Source organism: Dendrobates tinctorius, unplaced genomic scaffold (assembly GCF_039654945.1).
Source record: "Dendrobates tinctorius isolate UK_male_01 unplaced genomic scaffold, ASM3965494v1 ptg000022l, whole genome shotgun sequence".
In the NCBI taxonomy this organism is placed as follows: domain Eukaryota; kingdom Metazoa; phylum Chordata; class Amphibia; order Anura; family Dendrobatidae; genus Dendrobates; species Dendrobates tinctorius.
In genome coordinates, this window is record NW_027361690.1 from 29,890,148 (window position 1) to 29,902,206 (window position 12,059).

Here is a 12,059-nt window from a genome sequence, read left to right on the forward strand (position 1 = left end):
GATAACAGAGATCCTCATAGACTCCAGGACGGGTTCTAGCGCCTGACCAAACCTGAATTCTTAGTTGATAATTTAAAGGGAATCTGTCAGTAAGACCCCCCACCTTCCAAACCTCATATATGGATGTCTAGGAAATGTAAATCCCTTGACATCTTTATATCTGGGATTTTTTATGCATTCCTGAGCATTTAGGGTTTTTTATTCATATGATGCATTAAGTGCTATGGATGTGACCTTATCAATACGATAGGAAATACGGCTGCAGATGGCTCCCCTACTGTGACGCTAGTCACTACTCACAGATAAGCTGTGAGGCTGGGCAGTCAAGGGGTCTGAGGTCCAAAGTCAAGAGGGTATATCATAGACAAAGGGGTGAGACAGTGCGAGGTCAGAATTCCAAGAAGATAATGATTCATGACAAAAAGGGCTAGGCAAACGGATGCTCAAGACAAATCTTAGGTCCAGCAGCAAAGATCAGAACACCAGAACAATAGTTCATGAGCAAAGAAACAATTGGCAGCAATCAAAGGCAGAGAGCTGGTTAATTAGCTCGGTAATTACTAGCACTATCCCTTAACCCAAGCCAGTCCATCTAAAACGCGAGGTTTTCTTATAGGGGACACATATTAATATTTGTCACAGCTTTCCCAGCAGATCCCTTTCGCTCCTCTCACAAAATTACAATTGAAAGAAGCGGTGGGGAGCTGCGTGAGAGCCATACTCATCTCCACAACCGGATATGCAGAGTACTGCAGTCAAGATAAGTTTGCCATTGGCTGCTGCACTCTGCATAGGCAGCAACAAAAATGACAAAGCTTGCTGTATACTGAGAGCTTTGCCATCTTGGTTGCTGCCTATGCAGAGCACATAAATGATGCTGCTACACTCTACAGAGGAGCCAGATCCATAGTGGCACTAACTGAGATGCTAAAGCAGCTCCTGACGGTTTTACTTATTTAACCTGTTATATGCCTGCAGGCAATCACTTGCCTCTGTGCTGCTCTCAGAAGCTGCAGTAGGGGTGGGGGTGGTAATGCTCCATAGAATCTGAGGCCCTGGGCAACGGCCCTTGTCCCCTCCATACCCCACACACAAACTATACCACTATCCCTATGAGAACAACTGATTCCAGCATCAGGATTGTTGCTTTTCTAACCAGAACTTGTCATCTGATTCATGCTCCAAACCATGGGCCGCATTAACCCCTTCACTACCAAGGGTGGTTTGCACGTTAACTACCGGGCCAATTTTTACAATTCTGACCACTGTACCTTTATGAGGTCATAACTCTGGAACGCTTCTATGGATCCCGGTGATTCTGACATTGTTTTCTCGTGACATATTGTACTTCATGTTAGTGGTAAAATTGCATTCAAATAACTTGCGTTTATTTGTGAAAAAAACGGAAATTTGGCGAAAATTTTGAAAATTTCGCAATTTTCCAACTTTGAATTTTTATGCCCTTAAATCACAGCGATACGGCACACAAAAAACTTAATACATAACATTTCCCACATGTTTACTTTACATCAGCACAGTTTTGGAACCAAAATTTTTTTTTGTTAGGAAGTTATAAGGGTTAAAAATTGACCAGCGATTTCTCATTTTTGCAACACCATTTTATTTTTAGGGACCACTTCACATTTGAAGCCACTTTGAGGGGTCTATATGATAGAAAATACCCAAAAGTGACACCATTCTAAAAACTGCACCCCTTAAGGTGCTTAAAACCACATTCAAGAAGTTTATTAACCCTTTAGGTGCGTCACAGGAATTTTTTGAATATTAAAAAAAAAAATGAACATTTAACTTTTTTTCACAAAAAAAATACTTCAGGTTCAATTTTCTTTATTTTACCAAGGGTAACAGGAGAAATTGGACTGCAAGACTTATTGTGCAATTTGTCCTGAGTATGCTGATACCTGATATGTGGGGGGAACCACTGTTTCGGCGCATGGCAGAGCTCAGAATGGAAGGAGCGCCGTTTGACTTTTTCAATGCAAAATTGGCTGGAATTCAGATCGGACGCCATGTCACGTTTGGCGAGCCCCTGATGTACCTAAACAGTGGAAACCCCCCCAAGTGACCCCATTTTGGAAACTAGACCCCCCAAGGAACTTATCTAGATATGTGGTGAGAACTTTGAACCCACAAGGGCTTCACAGAAGTTTATAACGTACAGCGGTACAATTAAAAAATCATATTTTTTCCACAAAAATGATCTTTTCACCCCCAATTTTTATTTTTCCAAAAGTAACAGGACCCTAAAAGATATTGTGCAATTTATCCTGAGTACGCTGATACCCCACATGTGGGTGTAAATGACTATTTGGGCGCATAGCAGAGCTCGGAAGGGAAGCAGCGCCATTTGACGTTTTTGGCTAGAATTGAGATCGGACACCATGTCGCGATTGGAAAACCCCTGATGTACCAAAACAGTGGAAACCCCCACAAATGACACCATTTTGGAATCTAGACCCCCCAAGGAACTTATCTAGATGTGTGGTGAGAACTTTGAACCCCCAAGGGCTTCACAGAAGTTTATAACGTACAGCAGTACAATTAAAAAATCATATTTTTTCCACAAAAATGATCTTTTCACCCTCAATTCTTATTTTTCCAAAAGTAACAGGACCCTAAAAGATATTGTGCAATTTATCCTGAGTACACTGATACCCCACATGTGGGGGTAAACCACTATTTGGGCGTATGACAGAGCTCGGAAGGGAAGCAGCGCCATTTGACGTTTTTGGCTGGAATTGAGATCGGACACCATGTCGCGTTAGGAAAGCCCCTGATGTACCAAAACAGTAGAAACCCCCCACAAATGACACCATTTTGGAAACTAGACCCCCCAAGGAACTTATCTAGATGTGTGGTGAGCACTTTGAACCCCCCAGTGCTTCACTGAAGTTTATAACGTCCGGGCGTGAAAATAAAAAAATCGTATTTTTTCCACAAACATGATCTTTTAGTCCCCATTTTTTTATTTTCCCAAGGGTAACAGGAGAAATTGGACCCCAAAAGTTGTTGTCCAATTTGTCCTGAGTACGCTGATACCTCATATGTGGGAGAAAACTACTGTATGGGCACACGTCGGGGCTCGGAAGGGAAGTGGTGACGTTTTGGAATGCAGACTTTGATGGAATGGTCTGCGGGTGTCATGTTGCGTTTTGAGAGCCCCTGATGTACCTAAATAGTGGAAACCCCCCACAAGTGACCCCATTTTGGAAACTAGACCCCCTAATGAACTTATCTAGATGTGTGGTGAGCACTTTGAACCCCCCAGTGCTTCACAGAAGTTTATAACGACCGGGCGTGAAAATAAAAATATCGTATTTTTTCAACAAACATCATCTTTTAGTCCCCATTTTTTATTTTCCCAAGGGTAACAGGAGAAATTGGACCCCAAAAGTTGTTGTCCAATTTGTCCTGAGTACGCTGATACCTCATATGTGGGAGAAAACTACTGTATGGGCACACGTCGGGGCTCGGAAGGGAAGTAGTGACGTTTTGGAATGCAGACTTTGATGGAATGGTCTGCGGGTGTCATGTTGCGTTTGGAGAGCCCCTGATGTACCTAAACAGTGGAAACCCCCCACAAGTGACCCCATTTTGGAAACTAGACCCCCTAATGAACTTATCTAGATGTGTGGTGAGCACTTTGAACCCCCCAGTGCTTCACAGAAGTTTATAACGACCGGGCGTGAAAATAAAAATATCGTATTTTTTCAACAAACATCATCTTTTAGTCCCCATTTTTTTTATTTTCCCAAGGGTAACAGGAGAAATTGGACCCCAAAAGTTGTTGTCCAATTTGTCCTGAGTACGCTGATACCTCATATGTGGGAGAAAACTACTGTATGGGCACACGTCGGGGCTCGGAAGGGAAGTAGTGACGTTTTGGAATGCAGACTTTGATGGATTGGTATGCGGGTGTCATATGCGTTTGGAGAGCCCCTAATGTACCTAAACTATTGAAACTCCCCACAAGTGACCCCATTTTGGAAACTAGACCCCCCACCGAGCTTATCTAGATGTGTGGAGAGCACTTTGAACCCCCAAGTGCTTCACAGAAGTTTATAACGCCTGGGCGTGAAAATAAAAAAAACATTTTTTTCCGCAAAATTATATTTTTGCCCCCAATTTTTTATTTTCCTAAGGGTAACAGGAGAAATTGGACCCCAAAAGTTGTTTTGTAATTTGTCCTGAGTAGGCTGATACCCTACATGTGGGGGTAAAACACTGTTTGGGCACATGGCAGAGCTTGGAAGGGAAGGAGAACCATTTGACTTTTTCAACGCAGAATTGGCTGGAATTGAGATCAGACGCCATGTTGCCTTTGGAGAGCACCTGATGTGCCCAAACAGTGGAAACCCCCAATTATAACTCCAACCCGAACCTCAACACACCCCTAACCCTAATCTGAGCCCTAGCCCTAACCCTAGCCCTAGCCCTAACCCTAGCCCTAACCCTAACCCTAGCCCTAACCCTACCGGGAAAATGGAAATAAATACATTTTCTTTTAGTTTTATTATTTTTCCCTAACTAAGGGGGTGATAATGGGGGGTTTGATTTACTGTTTATGGCGGTTTTTATGTTTGGCGGCTGTCGCACGCTAAAAGACGCTTTTTATTGTAAAAATAGTTTTTGCATCACCACATATTGTGAGCTATAATTTTTCCGTATTTTGACCCACCGAGTCATGTGAGGTCTTATTTTTTGCGGGACGAGTTGACGTTTTTATTGGTACCATTTTCGGGCACGTGACATTTTTTGATCGCTTTTTATTCCGATTTTTGGGACGCAGAATGAACAAAAACCAGCGTTTCATGAATTTCTTTTGGGGGGGTGCGTTTACACCGTTCCGCGTGCGGTAAAATTGATAAAGCGGTTTTATTCTTCGGGTCAGTACGGTTACAGCGATACCTCATTTAGGTCGTTTTTTTATGTTTTGTCGGTTTTTTGCAATGAAAACTATTTTATATAAAAAATAATTATTTTTGTATCGCTTTATTCTGCGAGCTATAACTTTTTTATTTTTTTGCGGATGATGCTGTATGGTGGATCGTTTTTTGCGGGACAAGATGACGTTTTCAGCGGTACCATGCATATTTATATGCGTCTTTTTGATCGCGCGTTATTGCACTTTTTGTTCGGTGGTATGATAATAAATCATTATTTTTTGCTTCGTTTTTTATTTTTATTTTTTAAGGGGTTCGCTAAAGGGGTTAACTAATGGGACAGTTTTATAGGGCAGGTCATTACGGACGCGGCGATACCAAATATGTGTACTTTTATTGTTTTTGTTTTTTTATTTTGAAAAAATGGATTTATTGGGGAATATTTTTTTTTTTTTTACTGATTTATTTAGCGATTTTTTTTTTAATTATTTTTAACACCTTTTTTTTTTTTTTTACTTTATTACCTTGTCCCAGGTGGGACATCACTGTCCTGTGACAGATCGCTGATCTGTCACATCACAGATCACTGTGACAGATCAGCGATCTGTCACAGGCACTGCTGCAGACTTCCTCATGCCTGCGCTTTGCAGGCAGTGAGGAAGTCAGCTCCCTGCAGGCCCCCGTCGCCATCTTGGATCCGGGGGCCTGTAGGGAAAGAGCCCCCCGCAGCAGCGCTGCACATTGCGCTGCCGTGGGGGGCTCAGGGAAGCACGGAGGGAGCCCCCTCCCTGCCGATGCTTCCCTTTAACCCCCGGTACACCGCGATCGCGTTTGATCGCGGTGTGCAAGGGGTTAACGTGTCGGGGGCGGTCCGTGACCGCCGCTGACACATTGTGCCGGGTGTCAGCTATGATAATTAGCTGACACTCGGCCGCGATCAGCGGCGCTCACCACGTGGGCGCCGCTGATCGCGATGACGTAATATTCCGTCCATGGTAATTAGGTCCATGGACACATGGACGGAATATTACGTCAATTGTAGGTAAGGGGTTAATCAGTACTCGACTGTATAATTGGGGACAGGTGGATTGCTCTTGTGATTGCTTCAGCATTTCAGAGACAATCTGCTTTAGGGTATGTGCACACGCAGCAGTTCCGCAGACAGTGTACAGTACTATGCTAGCCAATGGGATTTCAAATCCGCAGCGTACATGGTGCGGATTTTTCCGTGGTTTTAAATCTGCAGCATGTCAATTCTTTCTGCGGATTCTGCAGCGGTTTGACACCTGTTCCATTGTCCAGGTGTCAATCCACAAGGGAAAACCGCAGGTCACTTTACCTGCGGTTTTACCTGCAAATCCGCATGGAAAAATCTGCAGCAGGTGAATCCGCAGCGTGTGCACTCACCCTTAAGCTTTCAGTGGGGGGCGGCGGTGGGCCGGCCTGGTCTCCGGTATAGTGCGGGCCTGGCTGATTTTCACGATGCTGATCTAGGTGACTGACAGGTCTCTTGCTATGGGAATGGCCTGTCAGTCACTTACTGTAGCGCGGGTAGGAGCCAGTCAGGGGCGGCAGCGCACTTGGCTCAGCTCCAGCCGTAGTTCCTGGACAGATCTATAAAGTATTCATTCTCTGAAATGCCGGAGAGTTTCAGAACAGGGTCACAGGTCTGCGGCCCGCGGTTTGGGCAGCATGAATCAGATGACGGTTTCCCCATAAATGTGTTTACATCCTACTAACACCGCGCAAAGATTAGTAATAATGGCAAATGCGTTTCAGAACAAAGACGTTAGTCACTGCAAACCCAGCAGTCTAATGTAAAATTGAAAAATTCAGGCGCTGGAATTTGTTCTAATTTGTCTAATACTGCGCCATCCGGGAATGGGATCCGCTAAGGATTGTGGAGGACACGGGTGAGCGGACGGTCCTGGTCCTTTCTGTGTACTGCCCCAATGACTCCAGAACGGGACAGGGCTTGATCAGCATCATGTGGCGCTGCTACAGTCACTACAGGCAGAACGGCGGCCAGCAGAGTAATGGCAGAACCAGATCAACCGCAGGAGGAGGCGGAATCTACCAGACGGGGGGGATCACTGCTCCTTATAGGGGAGATGAGACAGGGAGAACCGGGAGAGAGAGAGATATGGGATAGGCTACTTTCACACATCAGGTTTTCGGCGTCAGGCGCGATCCGGCGTCGTGCCGGAACGCCGGAATCCGGCAAATGTTTCTTAAAACCGGATGTGACGGATCCGGTTTTCTGCCGGATCCGTCTTTTTCTGGACAGACAAAACCGGATCCGTCTCATCCGGTTCATCCGTTTTTCTATCCGTTTTTTCGACGGATTACGCCGGATCCGGTTTTTAAAATTGACCCTTGTGGCCTTCCGAACGGGATTGGCTACTGGAAAACTATATATAGCGTGTTCCTACAGCCCTTCTTTGACAGGTTGTAGAGGAGAAAGTGCAGGTTGGAGAGAAGAGCAAGTTACTGGCGAAGATGGATGTTGTCATTGGAAATATTTTGAAGAATTTGGCGGATTTTACAGCGGAGGCAAATCGTTTGAGGGTGATTGTTCTGGAGAAGGAGAGAGCGAGACAGCAGCGCATCAGGCATCGTAGACGACGTTTGTGGATCCACCCCATCACAGCCAAGAGAATGACGCGTGGGGTCTATTCTACACTATGCATGGACCTTCGACGAAACCCGGATAAATTTTTTGGATATGTTAGGATGAAAATGGAGAATTTTGATTACTTGGTGGAGCGCATTGCACACCTCATAAGAAAAGCGGACACCTATTGCCGCTTCTCTGTTTCACCCGCAGAGCGTCTGATGGTGACTTTAAGGTAAGCCACATTTATTGGATATGATCGCATCAGAGCACACTTTCACTGCAATCTTGTTGGTGGTAATTTGTATCTCCAAGTGTTATAGGTCAGTTTTGGTATGTAATGCTGTGATTTTAAACTAATTGATTGTTTTTTAATTCCCCACAGATTTCTTGCAACTGGAGAATCCCTTTCGTCACTGCATTTCCAGTACAGACTCGGGATTTCCACCATATCTGGAATTGTGAAGTACACATGCCGTGCACTGTGGGACTCCTTAGCTGAAGAGTTTTTACCAGAGCCCACAACAGAGAGGTGGATTGAAATTGCTGACAAGTTTCAACAGATATGTCAGTTTCCAAACTGCTTGGGCGCTGTGGACGGGAAACATATCCGCATTGTAAAGCCAGCTGGATCGGGATCGGAATATTTCAATTACAAGAAATATTTTTCAATTGTCCTCATGGCCATCGCTGACGCGGAATACAAATTTATTGCGGTTGATATTGGGGCCTATGGCCGCTCCAATGACTCTCAAGTTTTCAAACTGTCTGCCATGGGGCGTAAACTGTATGGAAACACCTTCCAGTTCCCACCACCTAGACCGCTGCCGCAAACATCTGGTCCACCTATGCCATTTGTCTGTGTAGGGGATGAAGCCTTCCAGCTGTCAGAACACCTTTTGAAACCGTACTCTAGCAGAGGATTGACAAGACCAAAACGCATTTTTAATTACCGCCTCACAAGAGCAAGAAGAATGGTTGAATGTACCTTTGGTATTCTGACAGCCAAATGGCGGGTCCTATTGACTGCGATCAACCTCAAGACAGAAACTGTGGACGAGGTGATCAAAGCGTGCGTGGTACTCCACAATTTTGTTATCTGCAAGGAACCCATTTCCATTGAGGACACCTCTGAAGAAACCACCTTGCAAGATTACCATGACATTACCACTAGAAGTTCTGTGACGGTTTCAGTAATGAGGGACAATTTTGCACTATACTTTATGTCACCTCAAGGCAGAGTACACTGGCAGGATGACAGAGTGTGAAAGATTTGTGCCCCAAACTTGTGTACCTTCTGTACCAACAGTATATACCTTTGCCAACCAAAGTTGGCTATCTTGTCATGGTCTCTATTTTTAGCTTTAGGCCACAGGTGTGTACCTGGTTGTGTTTTATGCAAAGTATTTCACCTTTTAACAAAAGTTGTGTACATTGTTAGGAAATCACCAACAATAAACACAACTTTTTAGGTGAAATACTATGCTTCAAACACAACCAGGAACACAACTGTGGAAAAAAGCTAAAATTTACCCACAGTTATATACCTAGTTTTGAATACCATTTCACCTTTTAAATACCCTGTATTTAACCTTTTTCGTCGCAGAAAGAAATGACAGACAACCAGTGTAAAATAATTTAACTTTTATTGAAAAATGTTTTTTTTAGTAAACTTTTTTAAAATTTTAATAAACTTGTTTAATAAAACTTTGAAACTATAAAACTGAAACCATAAAACTGGTCATTTTTATTTAAATACACACATTATAATTCTGTGTAGTGTGTGGTGGAAATACTGCTGTAGGGGCTGCGGGACACTTCGACACTGGGAGTGTGGAGAGAGGACTGGGATCGTGGTGGGGAAGGAACAGTTAGAGGTGAAGGTGTGGAAAAAACTACAGAATGGGTGGACATGTGGGAAGCAGAAGAGGTGGTGGGTGGTGGAGGGTTGGGCAGGGACTGTAGGAGCAGATGATGTTGATGGCAAGTTGTATGGGGAAGGAGTTTGGTACGGGGCAGGTTGCTGGAAGTGGGGAGATGTCTGGTACGGGGCAGGTTGCTGGAAGGGGGAAGGAGTTTGGTACGGGGCAGGTTGCTGGAAGTGGGGAGATGTCTGGTACGGGGCAGGTTGCTGGAAGTGGGGAGATGTCTGGTACTGGGGAGGTTGCTGGTACTGGGGAGTTTGCAGGTACTGTGGAGGTTGCTGGTACTGGTGAGGTTGCTGGTGCTGGTGAGGTTGCTGGTGCTGGGGAGGTTGCTGGTGCTGGGGAGGTTGCTGGTGCTGGGGAGGTTGCTGGTGCTGGGGAGGTTGCTGGTGCTGGGGAGGTTGCTGGTGCTGGGGAGGTGGATGGTATGTAATAGGAGGGGGAGGATGGAAAGTGGCTGGAGGTGGATGGTATGTAATAGGAGGGGGAGGATGGAAAGTGGCTGGAGGGGGTGTAGATGTAATAGGAGGGGGAGGATGGAAAGTGGCTGGAGGGGGTGTAGATGTAATAGGAGGGGGAGGATGGAAAGTGGCTGGAGGGGGTGCAGGTGGAGGAACTACTGTGGTGGGAGGAGGAGGAGGTTGGGAGGTAACTTGCTGGAGAGCAGCGTGGCATGAATGCATTACATGCATCTGCTGGGCAGGAGAGAGCGTTTCCATGCGCTCCACAACAGACCTGAAAAAGGTGTGGTTTGGCGAAGATCTTGCTTCTGAATGCATGGTTTGCAGAAGTGTCTTCACCTCCAGAATGCTGGAGTTGATCTGCTGATAGCCTGCGGATATTTGCTCTGACAAGACTTTTAGACAGTTCTGGAAAGATGCATTCAGATGCAAGAACTCTGGCGCATAAGTCTTTTCCTGACCCCTCTGCCGCTGCCGCCCAGTACCCGCAGGTGTACTAGAGGTGGCAGGGGCAGAAGGGTGGGGTAAAGGGAAAGCGATCTCCTCACCAGCAGCTTCATGTAATGTAGGCGGCCACGATGCTCCTGTGCTGGTGGATGGGACAGATGGGTCGAATGTGTGGGAAGGCTGGGAAGGTGCAGATGTACCGGGGCGGTCGAAGTGTCCCTCGGTGCCGGTCTCCTCAGGGATCGCCTCAGAAGGGTCCAATCGTGCCGGCTCCCGAGTGCTGCTCACCGTGCTGTGGAATAAAGAGAAAAAAAAACAATTAAAATACTGACATGGTATGGCCCTGGCTGAAAAAATTTTTTACATATAACATTTTTTTTCACATGTGGTGTGTAATATTTACCTTCTGGTGACCATTGTTTCCCGGAGGAACGACAGGGCTTCTGCGTACTTGTACTTGCTCCTGCGTCCTCCAGATCCACTCGGGGCCCACATCTCTTTATTGAACTCCTTCTTGAAACGATCTCTCACAGACCGCCACCGATTCACAATTCTGTTCCCTGAAACGAGAAAGGAGTGGTTAGTATACAACATCAGTGTTTCCTAAACTCCAGTCCTCATGGTCCCCAGGGGTCATGTTTTCATGATTTCCATAGTAAATAGAAATCCTGAACACATGATCCGTGGGGACCACGAGGACTGGAGTTCGGGAAACACTGGTTTACATCAAGCAACCGGTACTGTATATACTTACGCTCTTTAATCTGGGCCCGAGCTTCGAGGTCCTCCCAGCGGCCAACAAGGAGCGAACAGATTTCCTCCCAGAGTCGTCGGGTAACGATCAGGTCAGCGTGGCGGCGGTCAGCCATTCCAGAGCGGCTCCCTTTCTCTGACGAGATCGATGAGGCGGTCCACATCAATCCCTCCATCCTCACCGTCAGAGTCGGGAGCACGCTGTGAAGGCTGTTAAAGAAAAAGACAAAAATAACATAATTAGCCTCCACAAAAGAAATGAAATAAAAAGTGCAAAAAAACAAAGCAAAAATATTTATACTTACACGCTGGTGACCGCCGCGTTGCTGTCGCCGACGACCCTGGGAGGCACTGCGAGGACCTCTTGGCCGAGCACCAGATTGGGAAGACTAGAGAAGAAAACAAAAAATGTTATGTCTTTGGATGTAGGCATTTGTTTGCTGTGTGTGGTCTGCAGAACATTGTTTTCTATGTGTTGTGTGTAGTGTGATGTTGTGTTTCTGCGTTTGATGCAAAAAACTTACGAATTGTGAGCCCACTCCAAGTGTCTGTCCACCCCTTCCTTCTTCTTCTGGGAGCTCCTCTTCATCTTGTGATTCCTGTTTTGAAATAAAAGGCAATGAATAGACATATATTACAGAGAAGATGGATTTTGGAAATAAAAACTTACCGTCAAACGCTGACGATGCGAGGGAGGGCTCCCAGAAGATGATGTGCTGTGGTGGCCACACTCCATGCCTGTGGGTGGTGTTCCAGCTGCTGCCATTGCTGCTGCTGCTGCATCTATTGGGCGGCTGTTGAATAAAGAGAAACAAAGGGCCAATGAATATCTTGATATTCAATAGCCCTAGTTTGGAGGAATGGGTTATTTGATAATTACCGTCTCTCATCTGCTGCTGGCCTCCCCTCCTCAGCATGTTCTATTTGCTGCTCCATTTGGGGTGGTGGTGGTGCG

General features: G+C 45.7%; 1 protein-coding gene across 3 annotated transcripts in view; it reads right to left on the reverse strand.

Annotated features, from left to right (window-relative positions):
- Positions 1–12,059, reverse strand: part of SAXO2 (stabilizer of axonemal microtubules 2) — a 35,991-nt gene that overhangs the window by 21,606 nt on the left and 2,326 nt on the right. The gene's annotated exons all lie outside the window — the stretch shown is intronic.